Source organism: Drosophila takahashii, chromosome 2R (genome assembly GCF_030179915.1).
Source record: "Drosophila takahashii strain IR98-3 E-12201 chromosome 2R, DtakHiC1v2, whole genome shotgun sequence".
Classification (NCBI taxonomy): domain Eukaryota; kingdom Metazoa; phylum Arthropoda; class Insecta; order Diptera; family Drosophilidae; genus Drosophila; species Drosophila takahashii.
The window spans coordinates 21,148,248-21,163,725 of record NC_091679.1 but is presented as its reverse complement, the minus strand read 5'-3'; the positions used below and the strand labels follow the sequence as shown (position 1 = coordinate 21,163,725).

General features: G+C 43.1%; 1 protein-coding gene across 1 annotated transcript in view; it reads left to right on the top strand.

Annotated features, from left to right (window-relative positions):
* The first annotated feature begins 14,517 nt into the window (after positions 1-14,517).
* LOC138912208 (putative nuclease HARBI1) overlaps positions 14,518-15,478 on the top strand; it is a 43,692-nt gene continuing 42,731 nt past the window's right edge. Inside the window, exon 1 of the mRNA XM_070212079.1 lies at positions 14,518-14,662. The gene's annotated coding sequence lies outside the window, so the exon portion shown is untranslated. The remainder of the gene's footprint in view (positions 14,663-15,478) is intronic.

Here is a 15,478-nt window from a genome sequence, read left to right as displayed (position 1 = left end):
TTACTTACTTTAAATTCACTTTTTTTAGTAAGACTTGTTTGTCACCTTGTCCTTATCCTCACTAAAGTCGAAACGAACCCTACCTTTCTCACCTTCACCCTACCTTTCTCACCTTCACCCTACCTTTCTCACCTTCACCCTTCCCTTACATTACTTTTACCCTAACCTACATATGTAATACCTCTTTAATCGCAACTTAACCCCTAACCTCACCTTATTCCCACCTTAACTCCACCGTTCTGGTAGCAAATTATATCATTTTGGTTAGCTAAGCGAATTCACAGAAAAACTCATACTCTTTTTTACCGTTTATTTCGAACAGATCTAACCCCCAAAAACCTTAAAAACATAAAAAGGAATATATAAAAAATAACACACAAATACCTATGAAAAGCTACGGCCACAATGCTTTAAGCGAAAAACGTATCCGCTCGCAGGATCGGTAGGTAAACAAAAAAAGAAGTGCCCCAATGTCGGCTGGGGATCAACAGCTGGAGAAAACAGTAGGTATAATTTTGGAGACGAAATTTGCCAACAATTTTCTTCGTGCGCCCCTCGCCTTTAACATAATTTAAATTTTTGCAAAATATTTGATTTAGAATGGCTGCATTGGATGATCCGTTATTTTATCCTAATTTAATCATTACATACTTATGTACATGCCAATTTATCGATGTGTGTGTGTGTCATTGCGTTTCTCACATGCAAATGTGACGACTGAAAGTTTTTCCCTGCTCTCCCCTTGAAACCAAATCCAAAATTTTTTGAAATCAAAACAAAAATTCCTTATGCATTTAATGGGTACAAATAGTACAATTTTTATCAGGTGTTTCTAAGCCAGAAAAAAACATTGGCCGCCTCTCTTTCGCTTCAAATGACTCTCTCTCTGCTCACTACTCTCTCGCTCTGCTTTTGCTGACGTTCGTGAGTGCTGCGAAAAACAAAAACAACGTGCTGCCAAAGAGGCCCTCCGCAAACCCCGCAAACAAAAAGGATCATATAAAATCAACCGTGGGTCCAAAAAAAAAAAATACCTTACTAATTGTATGGCATAGCTCAAAACTTTAAAACAAAAACGGATGCGATCGCATAATCGGTGCGGAAAAATTAATTAAGTGCCCCAACCGGAAGTCGGTGGGGGCTCATCCTCTGGGCTTTCGAAGATTTCCACAAACAAAGCTTAAAAAAATATCAACTTGTTTGGTTGAAAGCTGTGGGAATGATTGATGTTTTAATAAACCAATTTTGAATTTTTCGAGAGTCCTGGGAGTCCTTAGGAGCGGAATTTTAAAAAATCCATTCTTAGTGCACACCTCCTCCAACACACGATTCAGACCCAATTTTTTCCAGAATGGGGGAACATGACGCAAATCGACATCTACTCTTTTATACCGCTCATAACAAACTACAAATAATTAAAAAAAACCCAAAAACAATGAGCCGAGGCAATATTTAATTTGTTCCCGCCATCGATTTGATTTGTTCTCGCAGTCATCGTTTCAATTTTCACAGTCAATGGGAAGACTTCAGAGTTGCACCGAGGAAACATCGCCTAACTATCGCATAAAAGAGCCCGTCAAAATTGGATGGCGGACTAACTGGGAAATTTTCGGAACGGCAAAACCTTACGGACCATCCGTTCAACGGATGGTGGAAGGTGGATGGAGGGAAGACCCTATAACAGGGACTCCGAGTCCCTGTCAAAGTTAGCTCTCACATTGATGCTCGAGAAAGCCAAAACGCCTTAGCAGGGACTTTATCTGTTCGAGAAATGTTAGCCGGCACTCGAGAAACCGGCCCTTAAGCGTACATAGTCCCCTACCTTGTCAAGAGGTGGTTTTTGTTTGATAAAATTAATAATAATTTCCGTTAACATGACACGGCTCTGCAAATGCGGGTGTGTAATGAAATGGCTCGTTTCACTTAAATAGGTTGATATGCTGACGCTCACAAAACATTGAACAATTCTTTTACGCGTCATTTACTGCATTGAGTCTCAGTTACAGGGCCTGCACCACCGCTGTGTTCGTCTGTCTCGGCGAGGACTGGTGTGTCAACGCATTTGCACTTAATTAATTAAACGTAATTGAAAATCAAATAAAATGGCAACGCAGCTGGAACAATAGACAATGCGAGACAATGAAGTAAAATAGCCATTGATATTGTCGTTAAAAGGAAATGAGCAAAATAATGAAGTGCAGTCGAACGAACTGCGCCCTACCATTTCTCCATTAAGCACCACGCCAATGATTTTTGTTTACCCCACGAACATCCACAAGTCGGTTACAGCTGGTGCAAGCTTTATGAAGTGCCACGACAACTACTACACACAAAAAAAATTGCTTGGTAAAATTTACCAACAAAGATTGTTACGTAACTATTAAAATAGTTAAGTGTATTTTGTTTTTGCTTTGGGTGTCTTTGCTAATTGTGTCTATTTTGTTGTTTGGGGCTGGTTGGGGCCTGTTTGACAATTATTACAGTTGATTTTACCAAATTTTTATACCCTTGTAGAGGGTATTATAATTTCAGTCAGATGTTTGCAACGCAGTGAAGGAGACGTTTCCGACCACATAAAGTATATATATTCTTGATCAGCACCAATAGCCGAGTCTATCTAGCCATGTCCGTCTGTCCGTCTGTCCGTCTGTCCGTTTCTATGCGAACTAGTCTCTCAGTTTTAAAGCTATCGCGATGAAACTTTCCCGAAGGTCTTCTTTCTATTGCAGGTAGTACATATGTCGTAGGGAGCCGGATCGGACCACTATATCTTAAGGCTCCCAAACAAATATAAGAAAATTCATTGTAACTTTGTAGGAAGTAGGCGTTTTGATTCTTGACTACTTAAAAACAAAATTGAAATAAATCGAAACGCTGAATCTGGAATCCCTGGAACTGCACCGAGTGAGTATTCTTTTATCTACAAGGGTATATAAGCTTCGGCTGGCCGAAGGTAGCTTCCTTTCTTGTTTTTTGTGTGTTTAAACGGAATTGAAGTGCTCTTTCTATAGGTGCCAAAATGTTTCTATTATAAGTTCAAAATATGAGAAGATTTAACTTTAAAATTTGTCAAAATAATTATGCCGACTAGTGTATTTAAAAGTGAAATAATTATGCCGACTAGTGTATTTAAAAGTGAAATGTTATTTAATTTTTAAGTTGTCCCATTCCTGAAGATAAGATGGGGCACCAATACCATATTTTCCGATTGGGGATGAAGCATTTCCATTGTGCAAACGCATAATGAAGCCTTATAAAGGTCGCAGCTTATCAGAAGAAGCACTGAAATTTAACTATCGTTTAAGCAGAGCTCGAAGGTGTATTGAAAATGCATTTGGAATACTCAGTGCTAAATGGATGGCAGTTCAACGAACACTTCTTTGTCATCCGGAAAGAGCTCAAAAAATTGTTACGGCATGTTGCTTGCTTCAAAATTGTATTCTTCGCGAGGATCCCAAGGAGTACTCTAATAGAATAGATGTGGAGGTAGTGGGCGAGTCAACGCAAGTAAATCGAGTTCAGGCCTTTCGGGGACGTTATCTCGACTACCCAAAATATATACACTCACTCGCATATCTCTGCGTACACCCCCAAAAAATGTCAAAATCAAACTTTGAACATTAATTGTTCGGCCATTTATGCATGTATTTTATTCATTATTTTTTTAAACAAAAATATAGTTTATTGTCTTCATTGACGTAGGAACATTAGAAATTTTCAACCGGGGGTTATATTTTATTTTTAATTCTAAACTTAACACTACGAAAAGGTGTACGCGCAAAAGTCTGCGTACAGCTGTTTAAAGCCAAGTGGAATGCAAGAATGTCCGATTACCGATAGGATTTTTGGCGCCGATCTTCTGCAGATTGTCTATGCAAGTTGGTTTTGCGCAGTTGAAACTAATTTTGTGCATCGAGTTCAGAGGAATTTCAACATGGAACAAAAAGGCAGAGAAATCTCAGTTGAGGAGCGAAAAATGATCATAAAATTCTTTTTGGACGGAAAATCCTATAGAGAAATTGGTGCTCTTGTTGGTAGAGCCCATTCCTCCATCCAAAGGGTTATAAACAATTATAACTCGACTGGGAGTATCCAATCAAAACCTCGTTCTGGCCGCCCGCCCCTGCTAACCATTCGCGAACAGAAGACTATTGTTAAGTCTGTTCAGCTTAACCCGAGGACTACAGCTCATCAGGCCAAGCTTTAAATCGAGGAAAGCTTTTCCAAATCTGTTTCCGAGGAAACTGTGCGCCGTGTGATTAAAAAGGCTGACTACCATAGCAGAGTCGCACGCAAGAAACCAATGATTTCTGAGGTCAACCGACAAAAACGTTTAACGTTCGCCAACGAGTACATTTCAAAGCCTCAAGACTTCTGGAACAAAGTAATATTTTCCGACGAAAGTAAATTCTGCATATTCGGAATTAAGGGAAAAGTCTTGGTGTGGCGGAAAAGCGGAGAAGCCTTCAAGAAAGAAAATTTAGTAGGCACCGTGAAACATGGAGGAAGCGGTATTATGGTGTGGGGGTGTATGGCGGCAAGCGGCGTGGGAAAATTGGTGTTCATCGAGACAATTATGGATCAAGGACTATATATCAACATTTTAAAAGAAAATTTGCAGCAAAGTGCTGAGAAATTGGGGGTGAAAAGTGAATATTACTTCCAGCAAGATAACGACCCAAAGCACACTGCCCAAAATACAAAGCTTTGGCTGCTATATAACGTCAAAAATCAGCTGCGAACGCCACCCCAGAGTCCGGATCTAAACCCAATCGAACATTTGTGGGATCTCCTTGAGAGAAAAATCCGAAAGCACACAATAACATCAAAGAAAATGCTCAAGGAAGTAATTATGGAGGAATGGGGCAAAATTACTACGGAGGAGACCAAAAAACTGGTGGATTCCATGCCGAAACGTCTTACGGAGGTACTCCACAGAAAAGGATACCCAACAAGTTACTGAAAAGGATCTTCTTTTACGTTATACTAAACTGTACGCAGACTTTTGCGCGTACACCTTTTCGTAGTGTTAAGTTTAGAATTAAAAATAAAATATAACCCCCGGTTGAAAATTTCTAATGTTCCTACGTCAATGAAGACAATAAACTATATTTTTGTTTAAAAAAATAATGAATAAAATACATGCATAAATGGCCGAACAATTAATGTTCAAAGTTTGATTTTGACATTTTTTGGGGGTGTACGCAGAGATATGCGAGTGAGTGTAAGAAACACACTAAAAGACTTTGTAAACTCCGAAGTAGCTAAACTTCCTTGGGAATAGTCTCTATTCCGTGTCAAGTTAGTCAATGCTGTTGCTTAATTTTTCTGACTTTCCGTGGTTTTTTTGTACTTTCTTCTTCAAAAAGATGGTAGCAATGGAATTCCAGCCGTTCTTCATAGCATTTACATCTAAATGCATCTTGTGGGTAAGATCCCAAAGAACTGGATGCTGACGAGCCTGGAACCTGGCTGATTAAGCATCTCTTTTCTTCGCGGGAAAACGACTCCTGGCGCCTCTTTCTTTGAGGACCTCTGTTTTGATTCATTTTTGAAAGTTTCGTTTCACAACTTTGCTGTCAAAATAAATGAATTTCTTTATATTATCTTTCAAAAACATTCGTTCCACAAGTTCCTCATATTTACACTCAAAATAAATTTAACCCTAAATTTTAGAAAATCGACATTAAAATTTTTTTTTCTAAATACAAGAAAGTTGTTCTTAAAGTTTTTCTTAAATCAAGGAAGTTTTTCTTAAATGTAGAAAATTTGTTACGTGGGCATATTAGTGCCCCAGTCCCGAGAAGGACTTGGGCCGAGGGAAAGTCATCCGATGTTCAGGCACCAATTTTGCCGGCATAAGCTCGCCGGATGGGGTGGGTTCTTGGTAAGACTTTCTTCTCTCCAACATAACGAGAATAAATATTAAGATGCCTGAAAAATAGTAAGCGTCCATAAAGTCCGTCGGTCATCAGTCTACATTGCCCCACAAGCTTAGCTGTCGCTTGATCGTAACATGATCGGGCAATGTTTCGGCCACAATCCCTCCCCGTCACACATTCGTGTGCCAAATGGATCGTCGCGGGCCGCGCAATACGATCCCCTTTTGTCAAGGTTGTTCGTCAAAAGTTATGTCATTATTCTTCACCTACTCCACTTATCGCGTCAGCACCCCCTTTTTGAAAACTTAGCACTTCATGATTTTAAGTTCGTTTTCACATTATAATTTTATTAAATAAAATATTGGCTAGTGCCGTTTATGAGTAATATTATTATGGAGAATACATATGAATTTAATTCTAATTGACCAACAAAGTTTGTTAGCGGAGAGTATCGAATTTACCACCCGTACAGGGTGCACACGTCAGCAAATTGCTGACTATTCACGACTACAAACGTCGCTCTGAGGGCGCTTGTGCTTGTTCATACAAACACAAGGCTGATACTCGCCGCTGAAAAGTAAATTTTTTATTATATTATATAAATTACATCCAAAAGGGTATACTGATTGATGTAAACTATTGTAATGCCTTGAGGAGGCCTAAAGTGGAATTTTTACTTTCAGATAGTCAAACAAAGGCACGAATATATATATGGTTGATAAAGGAACCGTGTTCCGACAAACTTACCCCTTTACTGGTCCTGGGCGATGAGATCTCGACGCGCTGGATCCTGGGCTTTTTGAAGAAATTAGAAACATATATATATACGTGCAAACACTATCGTTAAAACACACAACAAAAAAAAAAGTCTCGTTCTTAAACACAGTCACTTATGTATATATATATATATATATGTATGTAGGTATGTATGTTTATGTAGATATGTCGGTATATCCCACGGCGGCACACGTCTTCTCCGATGAGTTGGGTTGCGGGCAGCGGCGTCTCCGATGTCTTGCTCACTTCACTTCGTTCGCTGTTGTTGCACTTGCATTCATAAATGCCTGAGTTCACAATTTGTCTTTTTTATTTTTGTTTCGGTGCACTATTGTTTGCAATTAATGCATTTATTGTTTTGGCTTCTTTGCACTGTTTATTGTTTTATTGTTTGCTTTAATTAGACTCGGCATATCGCCTGTTCGAGGGCGTGCTTCTGGTCCCGGCGACCTTGTACAGATCGCTTGTACATCTTGACTACCTTCAGGATGGCCATGAAAACAAATATACCGATGACGATTTTTAGATTATGGTTCACATCCTGAATGTCGTCCTTGTGATCGATTATTTTGACGGTGTTGATCACATTGGCCGTACTGTGGTCCGCTCTGGAATGGGTTCCACCCATGGTGAAGTCTTTGCTGGTTGATAAATCGCAAATAGATGCTGGTCGTTAGAAGCTATGCTGTAGCTAGGCTTCACTTATTGAAATCGTGGGCAGAAAGATTTCTCCCAGGATATGTCTGCGGGCATCAAAAACAAAACTCCCTTCCAATGATGGTTGTGGTTCATAAATGGCGAGCAGGACTTCCTTCGAGGACGCTGATTTATTCAGTCACTGACAGGACTTCCTTCGGGATATGTTTTGCTGGCTTTTATTGACTTCTTCCAAGGAGAGTTGTGGTGCATCGACGGGCACAGGAGTATCTTCAGGATTCCTGGTCTGGGCTGTCGTCATTGGCGACTTCTGGAATATAGTGTAGTGTAAGCACTATACCAGAGATCAGAGTGAACTCTGTCTGCCTTCTCTATCCGGCAACGGTCTTTTATACCAGTATAGAGCTTTTTCTCGGCTCCCGTGATATTTGGGTTATTTAGGTGTTCCCACCTATGATTTCCCCTACATGCAGCGTCAACGCCCGACTGATGCACTTTGCCTGCTGCCGGTGTATGGTTACCAGTAGGTCGATCGCGGTCGTTGTTCTGACCGTATGCCATGCAAAAGATCGTCAAGTTGCACATTCCTTTGCTTGTTTTCGGTGAGTCAATCTGTCGATTGCCCCTCTCCCTTTGCCTTGAGATTCGCTGGTTGTTTTCTACGTGTATCTTTCTCCATCAAATAAAATGAAGAAGAGGCGTACGTAACAGGCTCGAAGATATCGATGCGGAAACGCATGGAATGACTTCGCAAAAAGGAATCTTCGTACGACCATCGAATAAGTGCTTGGTTTCTCCTTTTTTTTCTATTATTTAGGCGCCCTTAAACGTGTGGCTTCGACCCACTCCTGCACCAAGAGTCTCATGTTCATCCGACTGCTCTAACCGGGCTATTGTCAAACTATTAATTATAGGCCTATACGGATAATTATGTTGGTGGGGTTTTTTTGATGGGGACTATTGTGCATAGAGGTTATCTGAAAAAAACTTTCCGTCGCTGGACAGAAACATACATACATATACATACATACCTGAAAAAAAAAGACAAAAGTTACAACAAAAATTAATACCTGTAAAAAGAAAATATGCGCTGTAGTCAGCAAAGACAAGGACAAGACAAAAATATATCGTATTGCCGTGTACGAGCATAAGGCGCTGTGGCCAAGCAAAATTTCCCACCTCTGCGATTGGATTACCATCGCAGTGTCGCTCGAGGTTTTGCCTACTATATTTTCCCCCCCCCCCAGAGATGACAAATGCTTTTATTTATATTTTTATTATTTATTATTTCTCAATTTTTTTTTCCTTTTTTTTTTTTGTTTGTTATAATTTACAAAATCACCAGCAGGTCCCTTCTGGCCCGCAAAGCCCGCTCCGGACTGGTCCTCGCCAACTTCAGGATTGCCTTGTGCAACCAAACCAGCAGCTCCATCTCTTGGGTCTGTCGCTTAAGCAATGTTGACCGGGCTTGCTCAAGGTCCTGTTGTTGTCCCTGTAGTAATCCTTTGAGGCGCTCCTCATAGTTGAGCCGCTGACGGATCAAACTTTTACAGCGCCCAATTTTCTGCTTAATCCTTCGGGTCGGCTCCACCATCCTCAGTTCTAGGATTTCTACCCATAACCGCTGTACACAGCGGAAGTCTGCACGCATGCTGTCGTGCGACTCCTTGATTTTGAGGGAGGCTACCGTCACGCGGTGGTCCCACTCTTGAATAGACCCCCGTAAGGCTTGCACCTGACGGGCGGTCTCAGTAATCTCCCGCAGTTGCTCGAGGGTGGTCGTCATCATGCTGAATGACAGCAGTTCTCTTGTCGAGGGTTATATAGCGGAGTCGCTCTCCCGGATTCCATGTTCCCTGGTCTAATTCCGACGTTCCGAGCTTTTCCCTCTCTTGCACTTTGGACGATCCTCGGATTTCACCCAGGGGGTCAAGCGATATAGAGGTCTTTGGCATGGAATACGCCAACACTCTTCCCACCGACATTTCCCAGCTCGTATAACGCCTTGCCCTTACGCTGGAGTACAACACAGCGAATTCGATTCGGGCCAAGTTTGGCATTGTATCCCTCAGCTTTGTTACTCTGCCGGTAGTTTTTTCGATAGACAACTTGTCCAACGGAAAATTCCACTGGTTTGCTACGGGTGTTATAGGCCTTTTCTGCTCGTTCATGGGTCCTGTTTAGCCCCTGGCTCACCTTTTGTCGGATCAGATCCATTTTATCCGGTAGGCTTATCTCTGGATCTCCAGTCTGGATTCCACCCAGCTTCCTTAAGATTGGGTATGCAGTGCCGTGTGTCACCATTTGTGTCCCAAACATGGCATAGTAGGGTTCCATGCCTATTGATTCGTGTCGGCCACTCCTAAGGGTACATTCTATTCGGCTTAACTGGGTATCCCAATTTCGCTGATCCGATGCAATCGTTGCCCGCAAAATTTGGAGCACCGATCGGTTTACCCTCTCCGCTGCATTCGCTTGCGGGGAGTAGAGCCCTGTTCTCACGTGTCGAATACCGTAGCGAGTCATTAGCTCGGCAAACATTTGAGACACAAATTGTTTTCCATTGTCAGAGTGTATGTACTCGGGTACTCCGTATTGATGGAAAATTCGGGTTTCGAGGAATTTGACTACCTCTGACGCCACTGCATGTCTCATAGGCTGCAGCCAGACAAATTTGGAGAAATGGTCGAGGCATACAAAAATCACTGAGTTCCCAGTTTTGGTTCTTGGATACGGCCCCATAAAGTCGATAAACAACCTTTGACCGGCTCGTTCCGTGACCCTTTGTTCTCCCATGGGTGGTCGGTTATTTTTGTTGGTGGTCTTGCTGATCTTACAGACCTCGCACTCTTTCACTACCTTTTGCACATCTACCGCCATCCCTGGCCAGTAGTAAAACTGTCTTAACTTGGCTAAGGATTTGTGCAAACCCCCATGCCCTGCGGTCATGGCATGATGTGCTCTCCAGACTAAATCAAATCGCAGCTCGGCGGGTACCCAAAGCTTCCATGCTCGAGTTTCATCGACGGCATCGCCCGAGCTGAACCTTATCCGCTTGTATACGAAGCCGTCCACTGTTTGCATATCCGGGATTTTTCCCTCATTCTGGGTTACTGCGTGCACCAATTTTACATATTCCGGGGATTGGAACGCTGGTGAGTCTAAGTTTATCTGTACGTCTTGTTCTTCCGCCTTCTCTTTCTGTAGTTCGTCCATATGCACTCGCGAGAGGGCATCTGGCACGACGTTAAGTGCTCCTTTACGATGTTCGATGGTAAAGTCGAATGCTTGCAGCTTCAGACTCCATCGTGCTAATCTGCCGGATAGATCCTTTTGACCCATCAGCCATTTTAGACTAGCATGATCGGTGATCACTTTGAACGGCATTCCTTCTACGTAAGCGCGGAATTTGGTGATGCTGAGAAGGGCGGCATAGCACTCGAGCTCTGTTATGCTATAATTCCGCTGTGCCTTGTTCAGTTTGGCTGACATGTAGGCGATCGGATGTTCGCCGCCTGAGTCATCAGTCTGAAACAAAACTCCTCCTACTCCAGTTGTTGATGCATCGCACTGAATGGTGAAGGGTTTCTTAAAGTCAGGGGTGACAAGTACAGGTGCTGATGCCATGTTCGCTTTTAGCTCTTCAAATGCCTTAATTGCCTCTTCGGACAATTCAAATTTCTTAACGCGGTCTTTCTTCAAACAATCATGAAGAGGTGCCGCTGTTTGGGCATAGTTTTGAATAAACCTCCTGTACCAGCCAGTCATCCCCAAAAACCTCCGCATTTGTTTGGGAGAGCTTGGTTGAGGAAATTCTTGGATTGACTGGATTTTTGAGTCGTCCGTTCGTATGCATCCCCCTCCTACTACATAGCCTAGATATCTAGCCTGGCTATAGCAAAACTTACTTTTGTCGACATTTATTGTCAGTTTTGCACTCTGCAAGCAGTCACTGACCTGTCTCAACATATCCAGGTGTTTTTCAAAAGTAGGTGAACAAACCAGTAGGTCATCGAGGTACACGAATACATTCTCGCGAAGCGACGCCGGTATTACTTTATCCATTAGTCGGCACATTCTTTGCGCTGCATTGCACAGGCCGAACGGCATGACTGTAAATTGATATAGTGGTCTGCCGGGTACTGTAAACGCGGTTTTCTCTCTACTTTTTGTTTCCAAGGGTATTTGCCAAAAAGCGTCTTTTAAATCGATTGCGGAAATATAGTATGTTTCCTGTAAACGACTTAACAGACCCTCGATGTGTGGCAACGGGTATGCATCTTTGATAGTCCGGGAATTGACTTTGCGTGCGTCGAGGCAAAGGCGATTTTTCTGGCCTTTCTGGACTAGAGTCACTGGTGAACTCCAGCTGCTGTTGCTTTCTTCGATCACACCTAGACCAAGCATGCGATCTAGCTCGGCATACACCAGCTTTTGCTTGGCTGGGGAAATCGGATAATGCCGCTGCTTGATCGGCAGGTCCTCGTCGGTTACTTCTATTACATGCTGCTCCAAGCTGGTCTTTCCTAAACCTTTATCCAAACATGATGGGTATGTCTCAATTACTCGCCTCAGCTTACTGTGTTGTTCTGGAGATAGCTGATGAGGCATGTAAGCGGTTTCGGGCTTAGGAGGGTCGTTCATATCCAAGTCTCCAGTCATTAAGTCGTATTCCGGTGGTGCTTCGATGGCTGCAAACTCGGTTCCCCCCTTACCAAGGAATGTTAGGCCAAACGTATCCCAGAAGTTAATTCCGAAATAAAAACGTTGTGTCAGACCTGGTACTATCAAAAATTCCAGATCCTTGGTCTCTCCTTCCCATTCCACGGGTAGGGTTATTGCTCCGACTACTCGAGTTTCGCCGCCACTAGCTGTGCGCACACATTCTTCGCTAAGCTTTCTTATGGGCCGGGTCCGGTTCCTTAAGAAGGCTTCCGCCCCTCTGCCAATGCAATTCGCACTAGCGCCTGTATCCAGTAACGCTAGTATTTCTTCTCCGTCGACTTTAGTTTTGGCAAAGAAACGGTTATCGTTTTGTATGCTTACTACCGTGTCTACTACTTTCTGCTTAAGCTTGCGATATTCTGCTCTGGTGTCATATAGCTTGTGCATCTTTCGTATGTCCCGGGTGGTGTTGTTCGTATCTTCTGAGCCGTGGAAGATACGCTGTCTCGCCAGATCATACTCCCTCTCTCGTTGTTCTAGGCTCTTGTGGGGAGAGATTTGTCTGGGCGTGGTTGTCTCTACGGGAATGTGACTGCTTTGGTCCGCCCGGCTGTCCCGGTCTGGCCTGACGGACTCCGCGGAAAAGCCGCGGGACTGGTGTCTCCTACCTTCTCACACACTCTACAAGTGGCGTCATGGAATCTAGTAAGGCAGGGATCTTCTTTTGGATGCGTTCTATAAAAATCCGCAGATCTGCCGCATTTATAGCAGACCAATTCGTGGAGTGGTCCTTGGCATCCCTGTCCGTTTCCTAGCCCTGATCGGTTGTCTCTTCGCTTCCGGTTAAATTCTTCCACAGTCACCGCGTCTGGAAAATCCTGCGGCGTTTGGGAATCCTCGAGCTCACTAACCGGCCTGCTTCGCGCGGCCCTGCCGTTACTCCGTAACCAGCGGTCCACTCTAAGTCCTTCCTTCTTCAGATCCGCTAGAGACCTAATTGGGGATGTCAGCAACAAGCTTCCCATCTGGGCATTTAGATTGTCCTTAATGAGCTCAACGAATTTGTCCTCTTCTAGTTTGTTCTGCAATCGGAAATGCAAATTATGCATATCGGATACATAGTCGCTAAAAGATTCGTTTTGTCCTTGTCGCCGTTCCATCAACTCTTTGATCTTCATGAGGTCACTCCCGGATGAAGAAAAAGCGCGTTTCATTTCCGTTGTTAGCGAGTAGTAGTCAAAGTCTAAATCGTCCGCTCGATCCTCCATCAATTGCCAATACCATTTGCTGGCGGCTCCTACCAGTAGGCTATGGAATTCGCGGAAAACTTGGCTCGGCTCTATCCGATAAAGCACTTGTAGCCGTTCAACGTGGAACAAGAAACTTTCAACGGTCATACCGCGGCTGTTTCCGTCAAACTTCAAATTCCATTTGTCTAGCCGAACGCCTTTTGATGCCTGGTATCCGGGGCTCTGGTCGTATTCGGGGTGTCGTGGGTAACTTGTGTCCGGGCCGTAATTTCGGGATTGGTGGTGTTGGGAGTTGTCGGGGCGCCGGTGATCTCGAAGCCGATGTCTCTGGCTATTGAGAGTGGCCTGCGATATCGGTTCGAGAGGCGGCGTCTCTTGGAAACACAAAAAGCTGTCAGATGGGTGTGCCGGAAACTGATTCGGTGGTGGTAATACCGGCTGCTCCACCCTCATGGATTGAGAGGAACGCAGTTCCACTACTTGCGCCTTTAATGCTTCTATCTGCGCTTGCATGGCGGCCTGTGTTTCATTGTTCTGTTTAATCACGGATCGCATTATCTGCTCTCTTCTCTCGGCAGCTTCTAAACTGCTCGTCGGGTTGAGCTCATATTGCGGGAGCATACTTGAGCGTCCCTTTGGCTGACCCAGGGGCAAATTTTCTCCCCCTACAGCTCCTTCGGTATCGTTTAGTTGATCCATGTTGTCTTCAATGGATCTACTTTCTTCTTGCTCTTCCCGCTCGCGGGCCATACTTAGGTTGTCTCTGTCGAGAGAACTGTTTCTTCGCGGCGTGGCGTCGGCACTTGCACTCCTGGGTGCTAAATTTGCTCCTCTTGTTGTTGAACGGGTAACTCTTCCCGTTGTCGATTGGAAAAGCACTTTCTTCTTTGTCCCTTTCATTTGGGCCAAAGATTCGTTATTCTTGTTTCACTTGTGAGTTCACTTGTGTCTTCACACTTTACACTTGTCTATGTTTAACTAACTGTTCACACGCGCTATCAGCCTAGTACGGCTGACTAAGGATTGCGAATAAAAATCAAAGATAATGAGGGGTGCTGTTTTGCGATTACTAAGTATCTCTTTGGTGAAGAATCCGTCCGATATTTAAGCCCCACAAACAGAAAACAAATATCCCTAACTAGAGGTATTAGCAGCTTCTACACAACTGGGTTCCACTGAACTAACAGCTCTTCTCCCCTTCTAGTCAGCTTTAACGTTTACAATGGGAACTAGCTGTGCCTAGAAGAAAAGTCTGTCCAAAATCCCGATTTCATACCGATTTAGCGTCGCTTGTGAACGGTTGTGTTTACCATTGTGCTCTGAGTTTTTGTTTTATATTGTGTTATTTCCGCAAGTATTTTGTGTTTATTTACTAACAAAGTTTAGCCTAACAATCGTGTTAGTGATTTTCATAGATCTCCCAGATTACGGGTACGTGGTTATAGTTATTTTAACATTTCCATTTGATTTATTTAATTTCTTGGCTTTGTTAGTGTAATTTGCACACTATAAATTGGCTCTTATATTCTCTCTCTTACTCTTACTCTCTCTCTCTCTGCCGCTCTATTATAACTGTAATTTCACTCTCTCTGAACCTGCCGAATTTCTTGTAGACCTATTCTCATAGTCTCTCTCTCTCTTGCTTGCTTGACATTTAACTGTTCGTGCGTTGAGTTGTTTTTGGTGCCCCACAAGCCACGCTCAGTCGATAGAAGACTTTTCTCTCGCGCTCTCTTTCGATTTAATTCGCGATCTCGCGCTCTTATACTGTTTGTGTTTTTGTGATTTTGTGGTTTTGGAATTTGATCCCAGTGTTAAATTTACTTGAGGTATTTTTTTATACTTTTATATACTTTTTATTTTATTCTCTTTATTCTCTAACATATTTTTCTTATAATGACTCCTATCTGTACTAAGAAAAATTGTAGGACTTCATCTAATGACCCTTTTGTTTACTGTTGGCTCTGCGAAGCAATGATGCATTCTAAATGTGCAGGATTTACTGGCAGAGTTAAAGACTTTATTGAAATGCGGATTGGTCTCATGTGGGTATGTGAGCACTGCAGGGATTTGGCAGTTGAGATGAGCAGCTTTATGAGGCAGACTCGAGACGGCCTATGTAATCTTTCACGAGTTTTTAAACAGCTCAATGATGGATTTAATTCCGTATGTGAACAATTTAATAATAAACAAGAGAGAACGCTATAGTCGGGTTGTTGTCCCGACTATCTAATACCCGTCACTCAG